The sequence below is a fragment of the Macrobrachium nipponense genome, chromosome 20 (genome assembly GCF_015104395.2).
Source record: "Macrobrachium nipponense isolate FS-2020 chromosome 20, ASM1510439v2, whole genome shotgun sequence".
NCBI classification, from domain to species: Eukaryota; Metazoa; Arthropoda; class Malacostraca; order Decapoda; family Palaemonidae; genus Macrobrachium; species Macrobrachium nipponense.
The window spans coordinates 19,390,549-19,413,460 of NC_061089.1; the positions used below are offsets into that span (position 1 = coordinate 19,390,549).

The 22,912-nt window shown below is 37.7% G+C and overlaps 1 protein-coding gene across 18 annotated transcripts in view; it reads left to right on the top strand.

The window, feature by feature from the left end:
• Positions 1 to 6,609: 6,609 nt before the first annotated feature.
• LOC135222782 (popeye domain-containing protein 3-like) overlaps positions 6,610 to 22,912 on the top strand; it is a 482,284-nt gene continuing 465,981 nt past the window's right edge. For 16 of the 18 annotated variants that reach the window (XR_010316355.1, XR_010316348.1, XR_010316360.1 and 13 more), the window contains exon 1: positions 6,610 to 7,050. The gene's annotated coding sequence lies outside the window, so the exon portion shown is untranslated. The remainder of the gene's footprint in view (positions 7,051 to 22,912) is intronic. The other 2 variants (XM_064261093.1, XM_064261138.1) reach the window with 1 other exon arrangement.

Sequence of the window (22,912 nt, forward strand, 5' to 3'; positions counted from 1 at the left end):
TTCCTTAGGCCGTGGAAAATAGCGTAATAAAACATTTTATTAAATTAAATTTTCCGTTGCCAAATGAACGCAACTGTGACTGGTTAGGCTATACGTTAGTTAGGCTAAGTCAAGCTTTGTTCACCTTGACTGGTAAAATGTTAGTTTTTGATGTAATTTTGATGAATTTTAAGCTTGTTCCTGACGAAAATGGTCGGTTTACTTATTACATCTCTGCCATTCTGCAAGGTTATGACAGTGTAACCCTAGCTTTTGCTGAGGGAAAAAATTACAGTAGGCCTAGTTGATTTCATTTTGATTCAACTAGACCTAGTGTCACGTAAATCATGAATGGGAAGATTGTTCCTCTTGGGCCATGTTTAACTTGGTCGAAAGCACAAATTAGCTAGCTATAGGTAGGCTATAGAGTGAAACACATGCATCCTATCCTAACCTTACATAGGACTTTGGGGCCTTGTTTGATGGTGATGGCATTCTTCCTTAAACTTTACCCGACCTATGGCTTTTTAAATCAGAGGAAAGGGCTTTGCTTGTATGTCATGGTAATATGTCATACTTGTCACTGTTGAAACATATTTAGAGGATGACTTACAGGTTAACCACGATTTGTTTAAATAGTGACAAAGATGATATAACCTATAGGTAACCACAATGCAGGTCTATGGCAGCCCATGCGAGCTCTCTTCCCATTTTAGCCTGGCCACAAGACTAGTTTCTTTATGACTCCCCATTACTTATACGTACATGGATGTCTTATTAAGTAAAGTAAATACTCGTGACAGAAATAGGCTTGTTTGGCAAATCCTTCAAAATTATATAAGAAACTATCAGAAAAATGTATTGGTTTTTTATTTGATTGAAAACCTCATCCAAAATATTCATTGTAAGAACCTATACAGTACTAATGATATGATGTTTTTTCCTAAATACTGTATAGGTATTAGTTATTTATGATTATGCCAGCCTGTGCTGGCATTGGTTCTTGCTTCTAGTACAGCCTGTAAAGGAGTTATATCAAATTTAGGAAACTCCATTGATGATAGATTTCATATGTGTAGTGCTTTTGGAAAACAATTCGGGAAAGATGATATAGCCTAGCCATTACCAAATGATCCAAATGTTCAGTGAAACTAACTTTGGACAGAACAAAATATACTGAGGGAATTATTCTGCTTCCTCTTTCTGTGATCTGTTTTATTACTCTTTTATAGTGAGCACAGAAGTGGTAGGTAGCTGTCCGAGATTTTTGCTCTTTCAGTATGATCTTATGGTGTTTCATATTTCAAATGTATTTGCAGGTTATTGAAGGGCAAATTTCTTGGAAGAAGGTGACGGAAACTAGTGTTATACCTCTTTTAAAATGGGTAATAATAATAATAGGTCACCAATGTTAGCTTGGTCAAGGTCACTAGTGTTAGCCTATCCTATCAGTAGTAGGAACCGTAAAGATTAGTTTGAGGGAATGGATAGAAATTTAGTTTGTTCATTGTATCCGGCTTCATTAATCAGGTCATAGAGGTTGATGTCAGGAAACCCAGAGCCCTGGGATTTACTTTTGTTTTGTTTTGGCGAGGAATTGTTACTATACTCTGTTTTTTTTTTTTTTTTTTTTTTTTTTCATCTGTCCATCCGCCTGTGGTGTTTTTGTATGGTAACACTGCGTCCCGGGCTTTAGATAGTTACGCTAATTGTAAGTTTTAGGTAAATAAAAGGATATCTGGGTGTACATTTGTAACTGAAAAGTGTTTTAATAATTTACTCTATGCGAATTACACCGTTAATATTCGAAATAGGATATTATTATAATCGTTGAATGTAAGCTGAATGTAACTATCTAAAGCCCGGAACGCAGTGTTACCATACAAAAACACCACAGGCGGATGGACAGATGAAAAAAAACAAAAAAAAAACAGAGTATAGTTTTCATAGCTTCCTCGCTCAACAAGGTAATCATGGTTAAGTTGGCTCACCAAGAACAAGGAGTCAGAAAGCCCCTGGGGTATAAGTCCTTGTTATTTTGATCTTCAGCCTTAGAAAAAATGTAATACTAGTCACTTTTAATTTTTATTTTCAGTCTTGCCACCAATGGAGTTTCACAACTGTTTGTTACTGGACAAAATGTTCATGCTCAAGTAGTAATCAAGTTTGAATTGGCCTCATGTGTGTGCATTTACTCGAGAACTGACACGTGAGCTAATTTTGTGATAATAGCAGCATCCGATGTTAAAGTAGATTGATTATGTACATGATGCTGCCTGAAGTCTCCACATCTTTTAAGAATCATGAAATGAGGCCTTTGATTCTTCAATGTTCTCGTAAATTTTTGGAAAATTTTGGATTCGAAGACTATAAACTTAAACAAAACGCAACCAATGCTACACTGACAATTTTAGACTCGCAAAACCATATTTTAGTGCAGACGTGAAATATGACCCAACCATGATATTAGAATTCCCCTTTTAAAACGTAACTCATAACGTCACTATAATTTCAGGTTAACAGGGAAACTGATATTCATAAGAAATTCAAGTTTAGTTAGGAGACCACATAAGCAAAATTCTATTTTTTTTTTTTTATAGGAATTATATAACTTGTTTTTACTGCGTTGTAATTTTGAAGTTTCATCACATTCTTTCATTGTGAGAACCGTAGCACAAAAAAATTACCCTTATGGTTAGAAATATCAGTTTGTGAGCGATAAATCAATGGTTAGAGATTTCATTTTGTGAGCGATAAACATCAAGATGGATGGATTTTAAGCTTGTTGTGTAATTTTGTTTTCGCAGACAGGATTTTTTTTTTACAGTTTCTGTAAAGTTGATTTTTTTTGGATTTGACGTAGGCTACTTGCTTACATCATGTGTATACTCTGCATACACTTACGCACGCGCTCTTAGGCTGGTTATGTATGGGAAGTGGACGTGACTGTTTTATTATGCTTGTAGTCTGGTACTCGACATAATCTGAACAGCTTCCGTTCCCTTTTCCCCAAGCGAGAATCCCAACTTTCCTCAACGCATCTAAATTAGATTTGCATCATTGCATTAGGCGCCGTATGATCACTGGAGAGTACATGATGTGATTTTTTTAAACTTAAATTACTCGTACCAGTTGGAAATGTTTGAAGGACGCGAACACATGGTACGTTTAATTTTTAATAGTATTTTGGAGGAAATTCGTCCGTGAAATATTCCTGGAAGACCTTTATCGATTTTGTAATTGGATTTCATTCGACTTCAAAACGTCGATGTGTCAGTCGGCTGGAGGTCTCTTGTCAATATTTTAGCTGGTACCGAAATAGTTGAACATTTGGGAAACTTGCATTATATTCAATATATATATATATATATATAAGCGAATACCACGGGAAATGATAGACAGGAATCCAAGCGCTTTTCGTCTTTATTCAGACATCGTCAAGGAGCTACGATGTCTGAATAAAGACGAAAGCGCTTGGATTCCTGTCTATCATTTCCCGTGGTATTCGCTTATTTATGAAGTCACGTGCATCTACTGTGATTTTTAAGCATATATATATATATATATATATATATATATATATATATATATATATATATATATATATATATATATATATATTAGTAAATATAATGCTAGTTTTCCAAATGCTCAACTATATATATATATATATATATATATATATATTATATATATATATATATATATATATGTGTGTGTGTGTGTGTGTGTGTGTGTATACTATATATATATATATATATATATATATATATATATATATATATATATATATATGTCTGTTTTTATCCTTCCTACAGAATGGTGGGAATATCTCTTCCACTTCCACAAATCTCCACTGTATCCCAAGACTCCAGTGTCATAGTTGTCATACTAGTAGGCGTTGGTCTTCTGACTCTTCAGATGTCCTCAGGATCACAGTCGATACGATCTCGTATTATTATCCCCAGTTTGGTGTGAAGGACATATTCAAACAATCATCTCCATCTCCCCTTCATCATTATATTCCATGTCTATGGGACTCCTGTTAGTATATACCAGTAGTAGGAAAATACTTGTAAATATAAGTATTTATATGTACATATACTATATAAATATATGTATATATATTTATATTTATATATATATATATATTATATATAGTATACATGTATATATATATATAGTGTATATACGTATATTATATATATATATATATATATATATATATATATATAGATAGATAGATAGATAGATAGATAGATAGATAGATAGATAGATAGATAGATAGATAGATAGATAGATAGATAGATAGATAGATAGATAGATATATATATATATATATATATATATATATATATATATATATATATATATATATATATATACTGGTTTATACGTTCTTTACTCTACTCCTGTAGAGCTGCCGTGAAGATAAACTTCCCATGCAAGGAACCGCAATATCAGTGCTTCTTATGCATACGGAAGTTATATAAGCAGTGTTGATCCCCGCTGTGTAATTCAGGAAGCGATCTATTGGTATTGGCATTTGTTAATAAATAGAATAGATGAAGCTGGGAAGGTAGCAGCGTGTATGGTAAAGTATGAATGTAAAGAATTATTCAGCCATTGCTCCTCTATGTAAGTAAGATTTGACTGTTGAATCCCTGTAAAAGGAACCGTTGAGATGGTTTGTTTGCGTTTCTCATGTAAATTGAGAAGCATTGTAAGATGGAGAAGTATGTTGAAATGTACAAAGGAGTGGTAGGAAGGGCAGTATAAGTGAAGAGATGGGTCGGAATGTTGCAGTTGGTTTGGTTGCAAGCTGAGCAATGAAGGACGATTTGGCAGTAATAATTAGTGTGATTCGAAAACGTTAGAAGGAAGAAAGAGGCAGTTGAAGTGGTACTGGACCAGTTCAAGCGACTTGGGAGCGTTCAACGCATTACTGATGAGTGTTCTGTGTAGGCGTGGTAATTAATGTTAATTTTTTTTACATATGTATTCTCATTAAATCTGCAGGTAAGAGATGAATGTAGCAGTGACTTTTGTATTGAGTTCTTTTTCTTTCTGGAGCTAACCCTTATCAACAGATATGGCTTGCGCACTTTCCAATAGCCTATTGCAGAACATGGTTTTACAAAATTTACTGTAGGATTGTCATAGTTATTTACTTATTTATTTATTTATTTATTGAGAGAGAGAGAGAGAGAGAGAGAGCAGTAATAGTTTAATTTTGAGAAAATTTACTACTTCACAATGCCTTCCGAGAATACTGTAGTATCGGTTTTTTTAATTTTGTCATTTATAGAGCTATTGGACTTGATTCCATTGTATGTAGGAAGCCGAATATGAAGAGTAAAGTAAATAAGATTTCATATGTCTGGAGTTGCTGCATTGTCATGGGTTTTCCACAAACTGTTACTGATTTGTAATCATTGTATACAGGATCTAATATACAAGTTATCTACGGATTCACAGTTAGTGAGTGGCATTTAGTATTCATGTTTCCGTTTCGAGTCTTTTTGTGGATCAGCCTCTCTCTCTCTCTCTCTCTCTCTCTCTCTCTCTCTCTCTCTCTCTCTCTCTCTCTCTCTCTCTCTCTCTCTCATATGCAGTCACCCTTGCAAGCGAAGGCCTATTCATGATAGGTTTTTTCCTTCCTTTGTTGCTTTTTTGTTCCGGAAGAGCTTTGGAAAAGTTGCAATACGAAGAAGGTACTCGAAAGGGAGGCGAGTTTATTTTGGGCGACTCCTCGTTTCATCTGGGATCGTGTGCGTGCACACTCGTCCGTGTGTATTGTTGAACGCTCCTCTTGCAGAGGCCCTCTATCAATATCTCCTTTGCTGCGTCAAAGATGAGGAAAATTCTACATCTTTTACTTCTTTTGATCACACTTTCCCCTCGGCGTGTTGTTGTGCTCGGTGTGTATTCGTCTGTCTGTCTCTGTATCTACCTGTTCCACCACCTGAGGGGAAACCGAGCGACAGGTGTCCGCTAGAAAATGGTATGATCGCCGCCTCCCATCTAACACCAATATTGATCCGGGCGGTTTATAGATCGATACCTCATGAGATAAATACCGCACCTCAGTTTCCTTCTTTCTTGACATTTTCTGAATTTCGAGATGCTTTCGTTTTGGCGCATTGAGGCAGCGTTTCCGGGACTCGGATTACAAGCAGAGTCTACCGGTTGTATGGACATCTGGCAGCCGATTTTCGAACTGGAACGAGAGGAGCAGGTGGGAGGAGGTGGAGGAGGAGGAGATGTAGGCTGCAATCATGAAAGGGGATTCTGTCAGAGCCTATGGACTTGCGGTGATGGTAATGTTCGTAGTAGATTTGACGTCCGAGTCCCGGGGTGTCAGCAGAATGGGTCATCGCCATCCCTCGTTATCGGCTTTGGCGTCGTCCATGTATCGCAATACAAGATTCAGCACTTGGCTGAAAGGGGTCTGAAGGAAGAAGAGGAGGAGGAGGAGGAGGAGAAGGAGGGGATGCGGGGGTCATGGAGAGATGGAGTGTCTGGCAGGGTGCGCAGATCTTGGGTCGTGTGCGCCGGCCACTTCATAGATTTTTTGTTTTTGTCTTGTTCATTTGCCTCTTTATTCTTTCCCGGCCCTTGGATATTTTTTGTCTCTTGTCATTGCTCTTTATCTTTCGCCCTTGGAAATATGGTTCTCGTTGACGGAGGAGCTCTGACCGTCCGCGAATGCGCCGGTCCGCTTGCAAAGGCACCACCGTCCGTTTTGCATCGGATCGCCGTCAGAAATCTGCTGTAAAAGGACCGGTCTATGGGCCGTTGTGGGTGGTGGTGCTAGGGTTGGTGTAGGGCTGTCGGGCCAGCCAGCGGCGCCTACTGAGGCCAGCAGGAGCAGCAGCAGCAGCAGCAGCAACAGCCACCACCACCGCCGCCTCCGTTACTGGCGAGGGCCGAGGGAGGCGAAACCGCCGACACGAGCAGCAGGACGGCAGTGCAGTGTGTGTTGTGTGCGAGTGTACATCGCTGAGTTTTTGTTGCGTGACCCCACTTCGCTTGAGCACTGACACTAAACCCTCAAAGGCCCGCCCGCCGGTAAGTGATTTTGGGTTGACTTTGCATTTGACACCTTCAAGTTATCTGGGCTGGAAAGTTTATTTTGCTTTATCTTCACGAGTGGCTGTCGTTTAGAGCACAGTTTTGCCTTTAAAATCCTTAGGTGACAATGACATCGAAGCACATTGTTTCCCCGTACCACAAAAGAGAATGTAGATCACAGTGATTACCATCAGTGCCTGTCGAGTGACGCTGGGTCACCTCAGTCATTCTTCCTCTCCTTTTTTTTCTCTCCTCCCTCTCACTCCCTCCTCTCACTTTTTCCCTTTTGCTTTCATGTGACTTGTTTTCCCACTGTGCCTTCTACTGTTGATTCGCTCGATTTAGTTGCATTCAGTTTCCAGTGGTCTTCTTTATAATTTGAAAAGTCAGATGTGCGATTTTATTACCTTCTCGGCCAGTGATGTTCTTCAGTTGTGACAGGTCTTTCGGTTTCGGCTTTATGCACCTGTAAGGCTCTGTTGCAGCTTTGTTGAATAGGTTTGCTCGGCTTTGTTTCTCGTGTCTTCCAACTTGTTGCCTGTTGTTCGTTTTGTAGCTCCTTTTTAGGTTTGTTTCTAAAGTGTTCGACCCCTTTTGTGCTAGTGAGTAGGCCTATGGAACGATATCTGGGACTTATATATATATATATATATATATATATATTATATATATATATATATATAGGGTATATATATATATATCTATATATATTATTATATATATATATATATATATATATATAGATATATATATATATATATATAATATATATAAATATATATATATATATATATATGTGTGTGTGTGTGTGTGTGTGTGTGCACGTGTGTGTATATGTCTGTCTGCCCGTATGTACGTTGTGTTTTAAAGGCCATTTTTATGCAATAGTTGGGCATTTGTTCTTTTGTTCATAATAAAAAATGAGTTATGCTCATACGCAAAGTGACTCGCATACACAAGATTGTACGTTTGTCAGTGTGTATCTTAACGATTAACTTTGCTGGTGGTTGTTAATTGCTGGCCAGGCCGTTATTTGTGCAAGAAACAAACCAGTGTTTCTTGAAATCCTTTCCTTCGCTGAAGACTTAATTGGACCTGCTAGAATGAGCCATTAGTAAGTACGGCTCCCAGAGTGTCCAGTGTTGTTAGAAATGTCTTGTATATCCACGTTTTATTTCTATTAATTTTCTTTGTTGATCTGATGCAAAAGAAAAAAAACCATTATAACAGGATATAATTGCTCTTGCCTGGAGTTGGCAGTTACCAACCACAACCGAAGCCGTATACTGTGACCGAATAACCAGGTGAACTTTAGACTGTACTGAAGCGTATTGATGTTCTCTTTTAGCACACTTTTTACATCATTTCCGGGACAGACATCAATTATAGCTCTTGGTGGCTTTCCCAGACCTGTCTGTGTTGAGTAACCAGCCTTTCGAATGGGCCGTGTTTGCGTGTGGGTAGACACTTTCCCTAAAAGGGCGATAACTATGACAGCATTCTCATCCCACGCATCACGAGGTCGCTATGGGGCGTTCGTATAGGACGTGTTGCACCCCCCCCCCTCCCCCCCTCCCCCCACCACTCCCCTCACCCCCAACTCTACGTACCGGCTAATCTGCACCCGTAGCCTCGTCAGACTCGTCGGCGTCGGTGACCGTGACCCCTGTTGTTGTTACGCCTGTGTATTATAGTATTAACTTGGTTAATCAAACTGTTTATCATGTTTATGCTTATGCTCCTTTTCCCAATCTTACTGGTTTGACGCTAAATGTCTACTAAATGACATTCATTGTTTATTGTTGTTCTTGCTGTGGGCTTCGTGGAAAGGGCCTGCAGTAGTTGGTTGGACTTAAGCTCAAAGGAGTGGAGATGGTCACAGCGATTAAGGAAAGTCTACGGTGGGCCTAAAATAGGGTATGTGGAAACTGTATTGAAATAATATCCGCATTGCATAAGGGGTTGCCGTTTGAGAAACGTTCTTAGTCTGTAGTGATTATCATTATTGTCGTGTTTGTGAATGACCATCAAAGTTTAATGGAGAAGTTCATCTTGACCCTCATCCTTAACAGTAACACATCGCCTTGCGTGTCCGTGATTTATTCCACCCCTGAGGACCAAAGTAGAGTTACCATATATGAGGATATTCCTTTTCCATATCATTATACCCTCCCACCACCATCACTCATTTTTCTCTCCCATCCCGGCCAAATATGGTGTAAGAGATGACTTCGACAACGCGTGTGTGATGCTCGACGAAGACCATTCCATTCAGGAAAACAGAGAAGGCAGAGAGAAAAAAAGTGAGGAAAACGACTAAAAGCAGTGTTCTAACGAATAAATCTTCAGCAGATTTAAGTATTTATGTTAAATATAAAATCAAGAAGAGGATGAAGAGGATATTCCTGAATATGGTATATATATAGAGGAAAAACTTCTACCAAAAATAAAAATAAAAACATTTATATTTTTATGTGAATTGATCAAGGTATCAAAATAGAACGATATGCTTTGAATGATGACACACTGAAGATATGATGAAGCGTAAGATGAAGATCGAATGAAAGAAAAAGAAAGAAAGAAAAAGATACCCGGGACCACAAATATAGAATCACTCATCCGAACGACAAATCCACCAATGAAGATTAAAATCGGCATCGGCTATTTGACAGCTTACTCGACTGACGTATCCGATGTCACGATCACGTCGAGATAAGCAAGGTAATGATCCTCCCGCGTGTGGGTTATTGAATTCGTGAACGCCAGATGTCAACAAGCTGCAGATCACGGCCAGATAAATCGCGTAATTCGCGAGGAATGTGTCAACTGTTGCACGTTAATTTTCATCGAACATTAGAGCTGATAATGACGTGCGCAATACGGCTGTAATTTATAATTTACGCTGTGTTGGCAGAGAAAATGAATGGTAGCTGAGAATTGATGGAGAGGAAGCACACATCAGAATCTCTTGGGAGATCGTCACAATAAGCAAAATATGTGGTTTGCGTATCAATCAAACATGCAGAGTTAACGTGTGCCAAAGGAAATTATGTGGCGAAGGAATAATTTTCATTCATACTATTAACCTAGTTTCTGCATATTTTTAACTTATTATTATCGTGATTAGTTTTTTAAGGTACTTTAAATTTCATTGCTAGTTTTAATTTAACATATTTTTATAATTATTATTACTATGAATAGTTTTAAAAGTGTCTTGACAGTTGTCACGTTTATGGATTGGAGTTACGTAACCTGACAAATTAGAAGGGCACATCCGAGGAGAATTACATTGAGAAAGTGTGGGACCAAGTTTCAAAGTCTTCACCGCCTTGTACTTACATCTTAAGTACCACATAATACTAGAATGGCGTGTTACCTTGTAAACGTTGTCGTGTACATGAAGCACCGTGTACACGAATATCTTTAAATGAAAGTGAAACTTGTGACTGTTGGATCTAAGAGACAGTAGTAAACGCTGTCAGTGATGATGACATTAGTAATGACTGTGGACTGTAATTAGTAGTAAATGTTGTCAGTAATGATAACAGATTACTAATGAATTTGGATTGTAATTAGATTGCTCATTATAGAATATTGGGGGTTAATTTAAATGAGACTTTGACGTACCGTAGCTGATTAGATGATTTGTTTATATTACGAACTTGTGACGACAACTCACAAACGATGGGTATGTAAACAGATGAAGAATATAGAGGAGGTATCGGATCACCTCCAGTGACATATCAACAAAGAGAAAATAGGTAAAAACAGACTGTCGAATCCATAGTAGTGTGTAGTGTGTAGGCTGAAGTTTTGTAACGTAAGTATTCGTAATCTACTTTAGTGGAACCAAGAAAAATAACATGATCCCTGTGTGGCTCTTCCCTCACGTGAATCGCTTTGCTAAATGAACACGTGCCCTTTTTACACCATTTATTTTCCCCTAAAAGTGGGCGTGGCCCTTTATTTACACAGTTAAACATTTTTTTCCCACGAAGATGATTTTGCAGCGTTACTTGAAAATGCCATGACCTAGGGTATATATATAATATATATACGTGTATAATATATATATATATATATATATATATATATATATATATATATATATGTGTGTGTGTATGTTTATGTTCACAAGGTAGTATGTATGTTCGTGCTTTTGTGCGTATTCGAAACAATCCTTTCAACAGAAACTAGCAATGGGACGATACGATCTCAGTGAGTAAGTAGAATCTTATGTAAGACGTTTCCCAAACCAGGGATCCCTGTCCCTAACTAGAAGAACGACAGTACTTCCGTAACAGAAATTTAGTTGTTTATTCTTCGAATTGCCCGTATCAGCATTTACAGTAGAAGTGAATTAGGTAAAGTAAACGATGTGGGAAGTTTCACAGACTTTAAACAAACGGACGGACAGATATGTAGGCACTCGACAATCACACCGACTTCGGACAAACTTTGACCAGAAAAGCTCGCTCGAGCCTGTGGCTCAGACGAGCTTATAAAAAGTAGCTAGACTAAATGTTGGCCTGTGCTCAAGAAAGTAGCACAATTGCTTATGAAACTCTTCTGGCTTACTATTGGCGTGAAAATTATCCTCAATATAGATCGATTATAGTGTTGAGGGCAGGGTCTAGTGCTTGTGAATTTTGCAAAGTTTTAACATCATAAAAGTATAAATTCAGTCTTCAACTTAGGTTATTGGTATAGTATATACATGATTATAAGGAAATGGCCCCTTATCTTAAATTCACACACACACACATTTATACATATATTACTTAGGCAGAAATAACACCTAAGGGGTTTACAACTGATAAATGCATCTGCATCGATCAGGATTCGAACTTGGGTCTTTGGTTTCGATGCAGTGATAGACAGTCGCCTTAAGCATGTATGTGAGTGTTTGTTAGTTTATAATAAAGGAGCATTTTCTCATAATCGTGAATTCACTATACTGGTAATCTAAGTTCAAGACACTGAATTTATACTTTTATCAGGTTAAACCTTTGCAAAATTCGCAAGCACTAGACCCTGGCCTCAGCACTAATCGATCTATAATTGAGGACAATTTTCGCCCCGGTAGGGAGCCAGGGGAGTTTCATTAGCAATTATTCTACTTCCTTGAGCATGTATCGGGTACATGCGGTAGCCATACTATTGTGGTTTTTCGTTCAACCTGAAGGAATAACTGGGAGTGTTGTCTGTAAGAGCTGCATATCCTTGGATGTTAGCATTCTTAGGAGCATAACAATAAGCTTATTGTAGATACACAAATACACATTCGCTCACATAAGGCACCTTGTAATAAATGAATGAAGGCGTTATTGGGAGTTACACAGCACAGACTTCGTATTGTCTGAGTGAAAAGAAACATTCTCACCAGAGATAAAGAATACGTTGAGAAGTCTGTGCCAGTGGAAAAGGGAGAAGGTTTGTCGAAGGAAGTTTTGTTTGTCATAATTGTTTTTCCTGGCGACAAATAGCGATTCGTTTACCTGTTTACTCAAGTCCTTTCGTTCATGACCTCAAATATTGATTCGTTTTTGTACTTTCGCCAGAGTTTTCTTGTTCATTAACGCAAATAGTGATTTTTAAAAAATATCTTTTCCCTCAATTTGATATTTTCGTTAACTTGAAGAATAATGAATGGTTTTGTCTCTTGACTCGAGTTCGTACTTTCATTAACTCAAACAGTGATTTGTTTCTGTCTTTTGACCAGAGTTCTTACTTCCATTCGCTCAAAAAGTAATTCGTTTTTGTTATTTAACTCGAGTTCTCTCGTTTGAATAGCAATTTTTTTTTGTCTTTTCCTAGAACACTTGCATTCATTAACTAAAACAGTGAATCGTCTTTATCTTTTTACTCAATTTTTCTCGTTCACTAACTCTAACAGTATTCGCTTTTGTCTTTTTAATAGAGTTCTTTCTCATCAACTCAAATAGTGATTCGTTTTTGTCTTTGTCCACGAGTTCTCTCCTTCAGTATCTAATAGTAATTCGTTTTTGTATTCTCCCTCGATTTTGTCTTTCATTAACTCAAATAGGGATTCGTTTTCGTTATTTTACTGTGGTTCTGTCGTTCATTAACTCATAGTTGTTGCAACTTACGATAATTTTTAATTAATCTTCACTCGTTTTGTATCCGTTTCCGTCCGAAAGTTGGAGCAATCCATCGTAACTTGGCGTGATGAGTGCGGCTACCAAAAAATGAGAGGGTGAGAGATTAGGTAAACTAATTAACAGGTTTTTCTGGCGAAGTTTTTCGTGGTTGTGTAGGCCTATGAGAGAGAGAGAGAGAGAGAGAGAGAGAGAGAGAGAGCTGATTATGCTGAGTGTATTCAGAAAACTTTATAGTACTTAGCAGTGTCACAGGCCTGTCGTTGCCCGCCGGATGAGAGTACTTTAACGTTTTTAAGTAATATAAATGAAGCAGTTTTAATTTGAAGTTTTACCTCGAGTCGAGATTGTTCTCTGGAGGATGAAAAAATTTAATTCCTGAGCATGAAATAATGAGAAGAAATGATGCATTAAGATGAAACGGATAGTAATTGACAGAGCTTTGGGGAGGCTTTTGATTCTGTTTTATCGCCGGTCTTTGTGTGTATTCATAGGTATACTAAGGGACAATACTTTGCAAGTGCGATGGTCTTGTACTTGCAAAATTTTAATATTTAAATTTTATGCGGATCTGTTTTGGGGTTTGTGTTGTATAGAATGGTGTGGTTACGGGAAACAACTTTTTTTTTTTTTTTTTTTTTTTTTTGCTGGAAAGAAGTCTTTTTACTTAATAATATTTAATTTTAAGGAATATATCGCTAGAATATACCTTATGGAATCCGAATTACTGATTGTAGCTTCGTGTTTTATCTTATTTTTGTATCCCTGTCATGAGTTAAGTTTGGGATGCGTATTGTCGACGCACTGGAATTATGGTTTGTCGTATTCGGAGTCATGACTCAAGTTTTTTGAATGCCCAGTTTTGTGCTCTTTTGAATTTGGCCTTGTCGCGTTTGCCAGAATTTCGGTCCTTTACTCTTGCAGTTGCACAGTAGACTGGGAACTTGACATCTTTTAACGGTTTGTGTAATGTGATCGTACATTCTTATAACGCTATGCCCCGTAGGTGTGGTACTGCGGTCAGTGCACCTCACGCCGTGCACTGTAGGCATGACTTAAGGTTGTTTGCAACGTCCCTAAGGCCCCTACCTGTAACCCCTCTCATTCCTTTTACTGTACCTCCGTTCATATTCTCTTTCTTCCCTCTTACTTTCCATCCTCTCCTAACAATTGTTTCACAGTGCAACTGCGAGGATTTCCTCCTGTTACACCTTTCAAACCTTTCTACTCTCAGTGCTCAGTTTCCCTTTCAACGCTGAATAACCTCATCGGTCCAAGCGTTTGGCCTTTGGCCTAAGTTTCGTATGCCATTCCATTCATTACAACGCTATGTCATGATACTCAACTCTCATATTTCATCATATTTTTTGGTTTAATTTTGATGATGACGATGATGTTGACCGTTATGTGGTTACAGTGATCGGTGTTTAGATGACAAAAATTAACAGGTTAAACCTTCATGGAGAACCTTGCTTTTATAAATTATTTTTTTAACCATATATATACCTAATTACCGTCTTGTAATGATAGTTGTGAATTGGAGCTAAGTAATGCTTTGAATGAGTTGCATGATGGGAGGAAATGGTATGTGAGTCTGTTAGTGTACAAGCATTAATTAATCATAGATTGATTTTCTCATTTGTAGAAACATTTGTTTATTGGTTGTTTTCCTGTTCTTTTCTGTAAAGGTGTCTGGGATTAATTTCTCGTAAACGCGGAGCTGTTTAGTGTTTTTATATTGGAATAAAATATATTTTCCAATGAGCGGAAATTTGGGAAAAAACTTTCAGTGGAGCGGAAATTTACGGGATAGTTTGCTTGTTCTGAAGGGCAGTTCATGCTGGAGGGTTGATTACAATGATTATGCACCAGTGTCCATCCCTATAGTGTTCTATAAACGCTTAAGTAAGTACTTTGGTGTTGATCCCTGTATAACCAGCATACTAAAAAAAAAATTGGTTAGGATTTACTCTTGATGTTCTTATAAATCTTACTAGATAGCTGCATCTGAGAGAGACCATAGACAATAAATACGAGGTCAGTCTTGTTTAAACCGATTGCAGAGATGCTTTTGACTTGTGAACCCTAACTGCTCTTTGAAAAATTGAATGTTTAAGACCTTGTACGAATGTTAGCGTTGGGAGTTAGCATGTACGGCGTGGAGATGGTACAGGTGTTACTGTGGCTTTGTTCCCCATAATTGGAAGTAAAGTGAATGTTAACCTTAATTGACCTCTTGAGTAAATCTCGTAAGTGGCTTAGTCATTGGCGTATGAGGCTGAACTCAACAAAGTCATGACTGTCGATGAGTTGGTCTCTCAAAGTACTTTTACTCTTACTCCATGATTTACTGTACGCCTTGTACTTGTCTCCTTCCAAATTTCAGTGTTGGGCAATTCCTAGTATTACTTTCAGTAAAAATAAATTTTTGCAGGCCATTAGTAAAACTTGGTTTTGCTCTAGGTCTTTTCTATAGCTGTGGAGATGTTGGCACTTGCGTCACCTCTTCATAATCTCTGTTGAAATATTGTTATTCTGCTTTATGTTAGCACTGTCGCGGGATCTTTTGTCATGGAGGCTAAAGTGTTGTTAATTTCTTACTTTCTACCTTGGCAATTATGAATCATACCACTGTGTGGAGATGACGCACTTGGCAAGAATTTATTCATTCATATCATTAGCGCATGTAGCTCTGTAGTATCCCCATTCTGTTGAGACGCCACGATTTCGTATTTCCCAGGAGCTCATAAAGGTCCTCCATTCTCTTCATGTAAGACTGTGGAATCATAATTCTGACACTCTTAAGTATGATGATGCTCGTAAGTTTATGAGAGGCTTTAATGCTGCTGTAAAGGCCCCAGGAAGGCCAGATGATTTCAAGAGAGGTCTACTAGACCGATGGTAGTTTAAGTTTTAGTCTCGAGACAAAAAAAAAAAAAAAAAAAGTCAACATTGAAGATGTTTGGTGTCATATGAGGGGGAGAAGTACAGACCATAATGTATGACTGAATGTTAAAAACATGTAAGTCCTGGTAGAGTATTCAAGATATCTCGGTGAGAATGATATATGGATGTTATCTCTCTCCTCTCTTCGCTTCTCTTCTCTCTCTCTCCTCTCTCTCTAACTCTCTCTCTCTCTCTCTCTCTCTTTCTCTCTCTCTTCTCTCTCTCCTCTCTCCTCATCCCTCTCTTCTCTCTCTCTCTCCCCACCCTAGTTATAAAGATTCATTTTCAAGTGGATTAAAGTTCGAGAAATGTATTTCCCAGGGAGGAGAGGGAAAAAAAACGAGAGAGAGGAAAACATCGTTAGGCTTATCGGGGATAGGGAGGATAGAGTGGGACAAAGCCCCCTGATCTGATAATGATGATATGATGGTGATGAAATTTCCCCCGGGAGGGACGGGCCCACGGGACGGGTTGGGGGGGCCAGGAGATAGACAGGCAATGAGAGGGTCTCCTCCCCCAATCTCTGTCTTTTGTCTAAGGATCGCAGAACCGAAGATCTCTTAACTTTTTAAAAGCTGCAACGGGAAACTTTGACAAAGTTGTCGCTAGATGGCAGCAGGCGGAAAAGCATTCTCTCTCTCTCTCTCACTCTCTCTCTCTCTCTCTCTCTCTCTCTCTCTCTCTTTATCCCGGCTGGTTAGGGATCGCTAACGGGACCGATGCGACGGTGGATGTTTTATGCAAGTAGAGACCGAATTAATGGCATTATTCAGTTGGTGTCCTGCCAGACGCCCTGTGCTTCTGCAATGGTGCCTGATGTTGCCGCTGTGGAAGCTTTGGGAAAATAGTAGATATCATGTTCTCACATACAAACATATATGTGTACACACACATATATATATAATATGTGAATACATACATAAATACATATACACATTCATGTATACACACACATTATATATATATATATGTGCATACATACATAAATACATATACACATTCATGTATACGTAAGTATAGCCTATAGCCACCGATGCACAGATCATTATTCATTAAACTTTCAGTTCCGTCAAAATTATTGCTCACATCCTAGTGGCTTACGTTGCTCGTTTCTTAAAATATGCAGGCGAATAATACCGAGGCATCAAAGGCTTTTTTTTTTAATATCTTTATTTCTCCCCAGTTGTAAGTGTTGAATAAATTAATATGAATATTTAGTACGGAGCCAGTTGGGATCTGATTGGATTTCGTAATAACTATTTGTTTCACAAATTGATAGATTTTTCGTTATGTTCGTCAGCCTGACAGATGGTGTTTCGTTCATTCGTTTATTTTGTGGTGTGTGTGTGTGTTTTGGGCTGGGTGATATTTAGTTGACATAGCATGCGTTCGTTGGTTGATGACTGTTTATCAAATATTGAAATATGACAGTATCAATTAGTGCATCTGTATTGGGTAGGGTTAATTACACGTAGGAATTTCCTAGATATTTTTGCTCTTGAAATATTTTGTAATCCTTTTTTTTTTCCTTTTCGCTTTTTTTTATAGTGAAGTGTAAATTTGGACCTATTTTTATCCTGACATAACTTTAGAGTGTGGATTTCTTGACTTTCTGATTCAGAATAACTGAAACGATTGTTTTTCTTTCCAGTAACTGAAACGATTGTTTTTCTTTCCAGTAACTGAAACGATTGTTTTTCTTTCCAGTAACTGAAACGACTGTTTTTCTTTCCAGTAACTGAAATGAAACGATTGTTTTTCTTTTCAGTAACTGAAACGATTGTTTTTATTTCCAGTAACTGAAACGATTGTTTTTATTTCCAGTAACTGAAACGATTGTTTTTCTTTCCAGTAACTGAAACGATTGTTTTTCTTTCCAGTGTAAATCTGTCATTCGTAAATGTAGGAGTTCCAGCTTTTACAATTATTCCTCATATTTGGCATAAATTACAATTGATGCGTCGATATTTATTAGTTCATATATATTCTTTATGGATTTGAAGTGTTGCTTGGAAGCAACAAGTTTAATATTGCACATCGATTGGCGACAGGCCGTTATGAATTAATGTATAGTTTTAGCAGTGGAATAATTTCAGAATTGAGGTCATTTACCAAGATTATTTAAGCGTCATTGAAGGAAGTCTCTGTATCTAATTACGCTCTGTGGTGTAGATATTCTAAAACATACTGAAAGTGAAGAGGTGCAGATTTCCCCACTGAAGACATTCGTGCCAATGAATCGTAACCAGCTTTGGTGATGATTAAATATAGGGTTAAGGATTGGAGTGTAAAGCAAATCAAAGGCAGAAAGGATGTGTATTTCTGGTGATAGAAGTTCACTCTTAACGTGGTTCGGAAGTCACGTAAAGCCGTTGGTCCTGTTTCTGAATAACCACTGGTTCCGTGCAACGTAAAACCACCATTCAAACAGACAAACAGTCAAAGGCAGAAATAGAAAGAGCAATTGGAGGTATATGACAGAAATGTTGTGTATTGTAAAAGTTCATACCTGGCTCATTCAGCCTGCTTTTTTCTTTTTTCTGTATTAATATCGTATATTCGTACACAACTGTTTTTTTTTTTTTTTATTGGTCAGTGAGACGGGCATCTTATTGCCCTCTTCTAATCCAGGCCCGAGGAAAACATGAAAGATGGAATAGAAAAAGGCAATAAATAATATTGTTCGAAAATAAGAGCAGGAGGAGAATTCTAAAACCTGGCTGCAATGTAACTTTGTAATCCTAAGATGATCACAGGTACTACGGAGTAATGTTAGGAGGAGAGTCGAAGAAGGAGAAAGTTCGTTACAAAGTTTTTAAATCACTAGCCTCAACATATGAATAGCTGGAACATGAACCTTTAAACGGAGAGAAAAAAGATGATAGGGAAAAGAGGGATGGAAGAATAACGTTCAAGTGCCGATAATAGAAGCAAGTGAAGTAAGTGCTCTATTTTGTACACAAATACTCGCAGAGAGAGAGAGAGAGAGAGGTGTTCATACTTCATTGATGTATATAATTTTATTTTATATTCCATCAAATGGTATATTTTTTCGAGAATGGTTTATTTATGAGCTTGTTTTAATAGTATTCACACCAGCGTGAATCTCCCATTCCTTTTAATTATTAGTGGTGATATTGTAGCAATTATGTCCGAATGAAGATGGAGCGTCACATATACATCCTAATGGAATTTATCTATCACATTATTTTAGAAAGTGACGTCGTAAGTTCTTAGATATTCTGCACAAACAAAAAGGTACTCCAGTGGTGTTTTATTACGTCTGTTAGTTTCTGGACTCCCGCTGTGATTACTAAAGATTACAGCGTCAAAATGGACGAAATTTTCCAGGAGTTATGACTTTACCATTTATTGTAATAGTTCGTATTTTCCCTTAGCTTACTTTCTTGTAAGGCCATTTTTGAAATTGCCACTCCATTAGAGGGAATGATTCCAGATCTCCGGTGATGAGAGGGAAGATATGAAAACTTATTAGAGGAATTGCCGTCCCTTTAAATGATTAGCAAAACAAGAAGAAAAGGAAATTCTTCACTATACTTTTAACCAAATTAACATGAAACATAACTTATTAATACCCTATAGAGGCGTAGTGCCGCGGTGCACTGTAGTCATTATTTAAGGTTCCTTGCAGCGTCCCTTCGGCCCCCAGCTGCAACCCCGTTCCTTTCTTCTACTATACCTCCATTCCTATTCTTTTTCTCCGTCTTACTCTCCTCCCTATTTTAACAATTGTTCCAACATTGTTTTAAGCTCTGAGTGGTCTCATAGGTCCCACCTGTTGGCCGTTGGCCTTCGGCCTAAAGTTCATATCCTTATTACTGAACAAATATAGAACCTTATCTGACACGTATAGTTTGTCGTGGAAAAGAACAAGGCGTGATCCGACCTGGAGCTTACTCGAGACGCTAGCAAGATTTTCCCCTCACACATAAGTTATAAACGGTATATTCGTAACTTTTAATGCAAATTAAAACGTTCTATAATCTATGGTCAAATAGTTTTGTTTCACAAACGAGAATTAAAATAAATACGCAATATTTTAGAAAAAAATGTCTCTACTGTTTAACATGCACATTATTCATGTTTACATTTTCATTCAAATAAATAAATCATAAATGTCCTATCCCAATATTCTTGTATCTTTAACTCAGTGTGAAACTCCGTCTTCAGACCTTTTGAGGCTCTGCCGTAGACCCTGCCTACCGCCCCAACAACGACAACAAAAACAAAGTAGTTTGTAGGCTTATTCCCTGAGTAAGTGAAAATTTCAAGCTTTATCTTAAGGCTGTAGACATCGATTTCCCACACGCAATCCAAGCCAGATTCTGATGTGTGGGATGCTGTATCACTGACATGCTGTCGAAGCCTCGAGAGATCTACTTTATATTTAAGTTTGACGTTGCGTGGATGTTTTGAAGCCGATGTTAGATGTCGCAGATGAGGTTTTTTTTTAAGGGGGAGAGGAGGCGGGGGTGGGGGAAAACTTGTTCACGCTTTCATAAGATATGTTTAACTTCCACCCTTTTTATTTTTCGTAAAAATATTTTTATAATTCCACTTAGAAGTTTTCACTTGACTCAGTTTTTTTTTTATTTGTGTAATGGTCCTTTTTCACATGAATAAAACTGAATACTCCTCCTCCACATCCTCCTCCTCCCTGCAAATCTAGTTGGAAAAGCGGAATGTTACATGCCCAAAGATTTCAATCAGGAAAGCACTCCAGTAAAGAAAGAGGATTACAAAAGTAAAGAATAATCTATCAAAAGTACATAGTAAAGAATAGTCTAGTAAAAAAAGTAAATATTACGATAAAAAAAACTGCGTAATTTGTTGTGCGTAAATCTGCTCAACTTAGTAGCATTTGCACTAAGATTGAACTAATGAAGTTCCTTCGGTTCCACTAAATAAATTTGGGCACAGTTGAAACAATTTACAAAACGCTTTTGCATTTAACTTCATAAAAGAAAAGGCGACTTCACTTAAGTGACTCATATATTTGTGGGGGGGGGGGGGCGATGTGGGAGCAATTTTAAAAATATCAGTCAGATTTTGATCTCAGGAATTTTTGGTTGAAATCAAAGTCTCTCTCTCTCTCTCTTCTCTCTTCTGATCTCTTCTCTCTCTATCTCTCTCTCTCTCTCTCTCTCTCTCTCTCTCTCTCTCTCTCTCTCTCACAGAAATAAGCTGTACATCCTATTCTCCCTGTAGGGGGTTAGTGCCGTCAGTGCACCTCGAAGGGTATACTGCAAGCATTACTTAAAGTTCTTAGCAGCGTCCCTTCGGTACCTAGCTGTAACTTCTTTCATCCCTTTTACTGAGCCATTATTCGTATTCTCTTCCTTCTTGCTGTCCACCCCTTCTTAACAATTATTTCATAGTGGATCTGCGAGGTTTCCATCCTGTTATACCATTCAAACCTACCTAATCTCAATTTTCCTGATTGTAGAGACCAAAAACCAAACCTTAGATTTTCTGGCTATCGGATGTTCAGGAGAGAGTTAAGAATGTTTCAGGTATATGAAAAGGTCCCGGAATAAGATCCCATTGACGAACTCTGCAGCAGTAGGAATTTTGGTGATATGGAAGTTGCAGTAATATTCTTTTTGAAGTTGTTTGAGTGTTTAAGGTAAAAATAAAATGAAATAGAAATGAGGATGACCCTGGAGTCTTGATTATGTTTTTAGAGGATTCAAGGGAAGGTGACCGGAATGTTTCTTTTGTTGGAATAGTTATTGGGTTTGCTTATTGGTAGTGTTCTTGTTATTTCTTTGAGTGCTTATGCACTTAAGTCTTTTGTATTGGGAATTTAACAAATATGTTGGTTTTTGTTGTGGGACTTGAACAAATGTTTTAGTTTATGGAGTGGGGATTTTAAGAAATATGCTATTTTTTGTGGTGTGATTCTAACAGATATGTTAGTTTATGCAGTGGGAATTTTAGCAAAATGTGTAGAAGATCTTAACGTGGAATGGAAGAAAGGTCTTACTGCCCTGTGTTCTTGTAAGTGGATTCTCAAAAATCCAAGTCGATGGGCATTTGATAAAACGAGTCTCGGTATATGAATTACTGTAGCGTTTTGACCTTTTTCTTTTCTCTGTATTTCAAGGGATAAGGTGTTTCCTGCTTCCACATGAAAGAAATGTATTACAGGTTAGTAGTAATGCCAACAGTAATAGATAAGAGTAGCCTACTACTACTACTACTACTACTACTACTACTACTACTACACAGAGAGAGAGAGAGACAGAGAGATTCATGTGATGGACTGTATCACTAAATCTGGTACGGCAGACTTGTGATTTCATTAACCAAAATAGGTCGATTTCTGCAGTCCCGTATTCATTTGTAAATTGGGTGTGGTAATTATCTGTGAGCATTTTTAGAAATTTTCATTTCTAAGCTGTTGACATCCTGAGAGTACATTGAATGCAGCACTTCTGTTATGAAAACATTTTTGTTTTCCCAACCTTAGGCTTTGCATTGCCTCGCCTCGTAGTCAATTGCTCGTCATGTTGGACAGCTGTAAGACCTTGCCAGCTGATGTTTAAATATTGTTTTAAGGTCACCTGAATGGTCAGGTGTGAGTTATTTCCGTACTGTTCTTGTTCATTCCATACTGTTCTTGTTGATCCCGTAGTGTTCGTGTTCATTTCATACTGTTCTTATTCATTCCATGTGTTCTTTTTCATTCCATATTGTTCTTGTTCTCTACATGGTGTTCTTGTTCATCACATGCTGTTCTTGTTCATTTCATGCTGGTATTGTTTATCCTA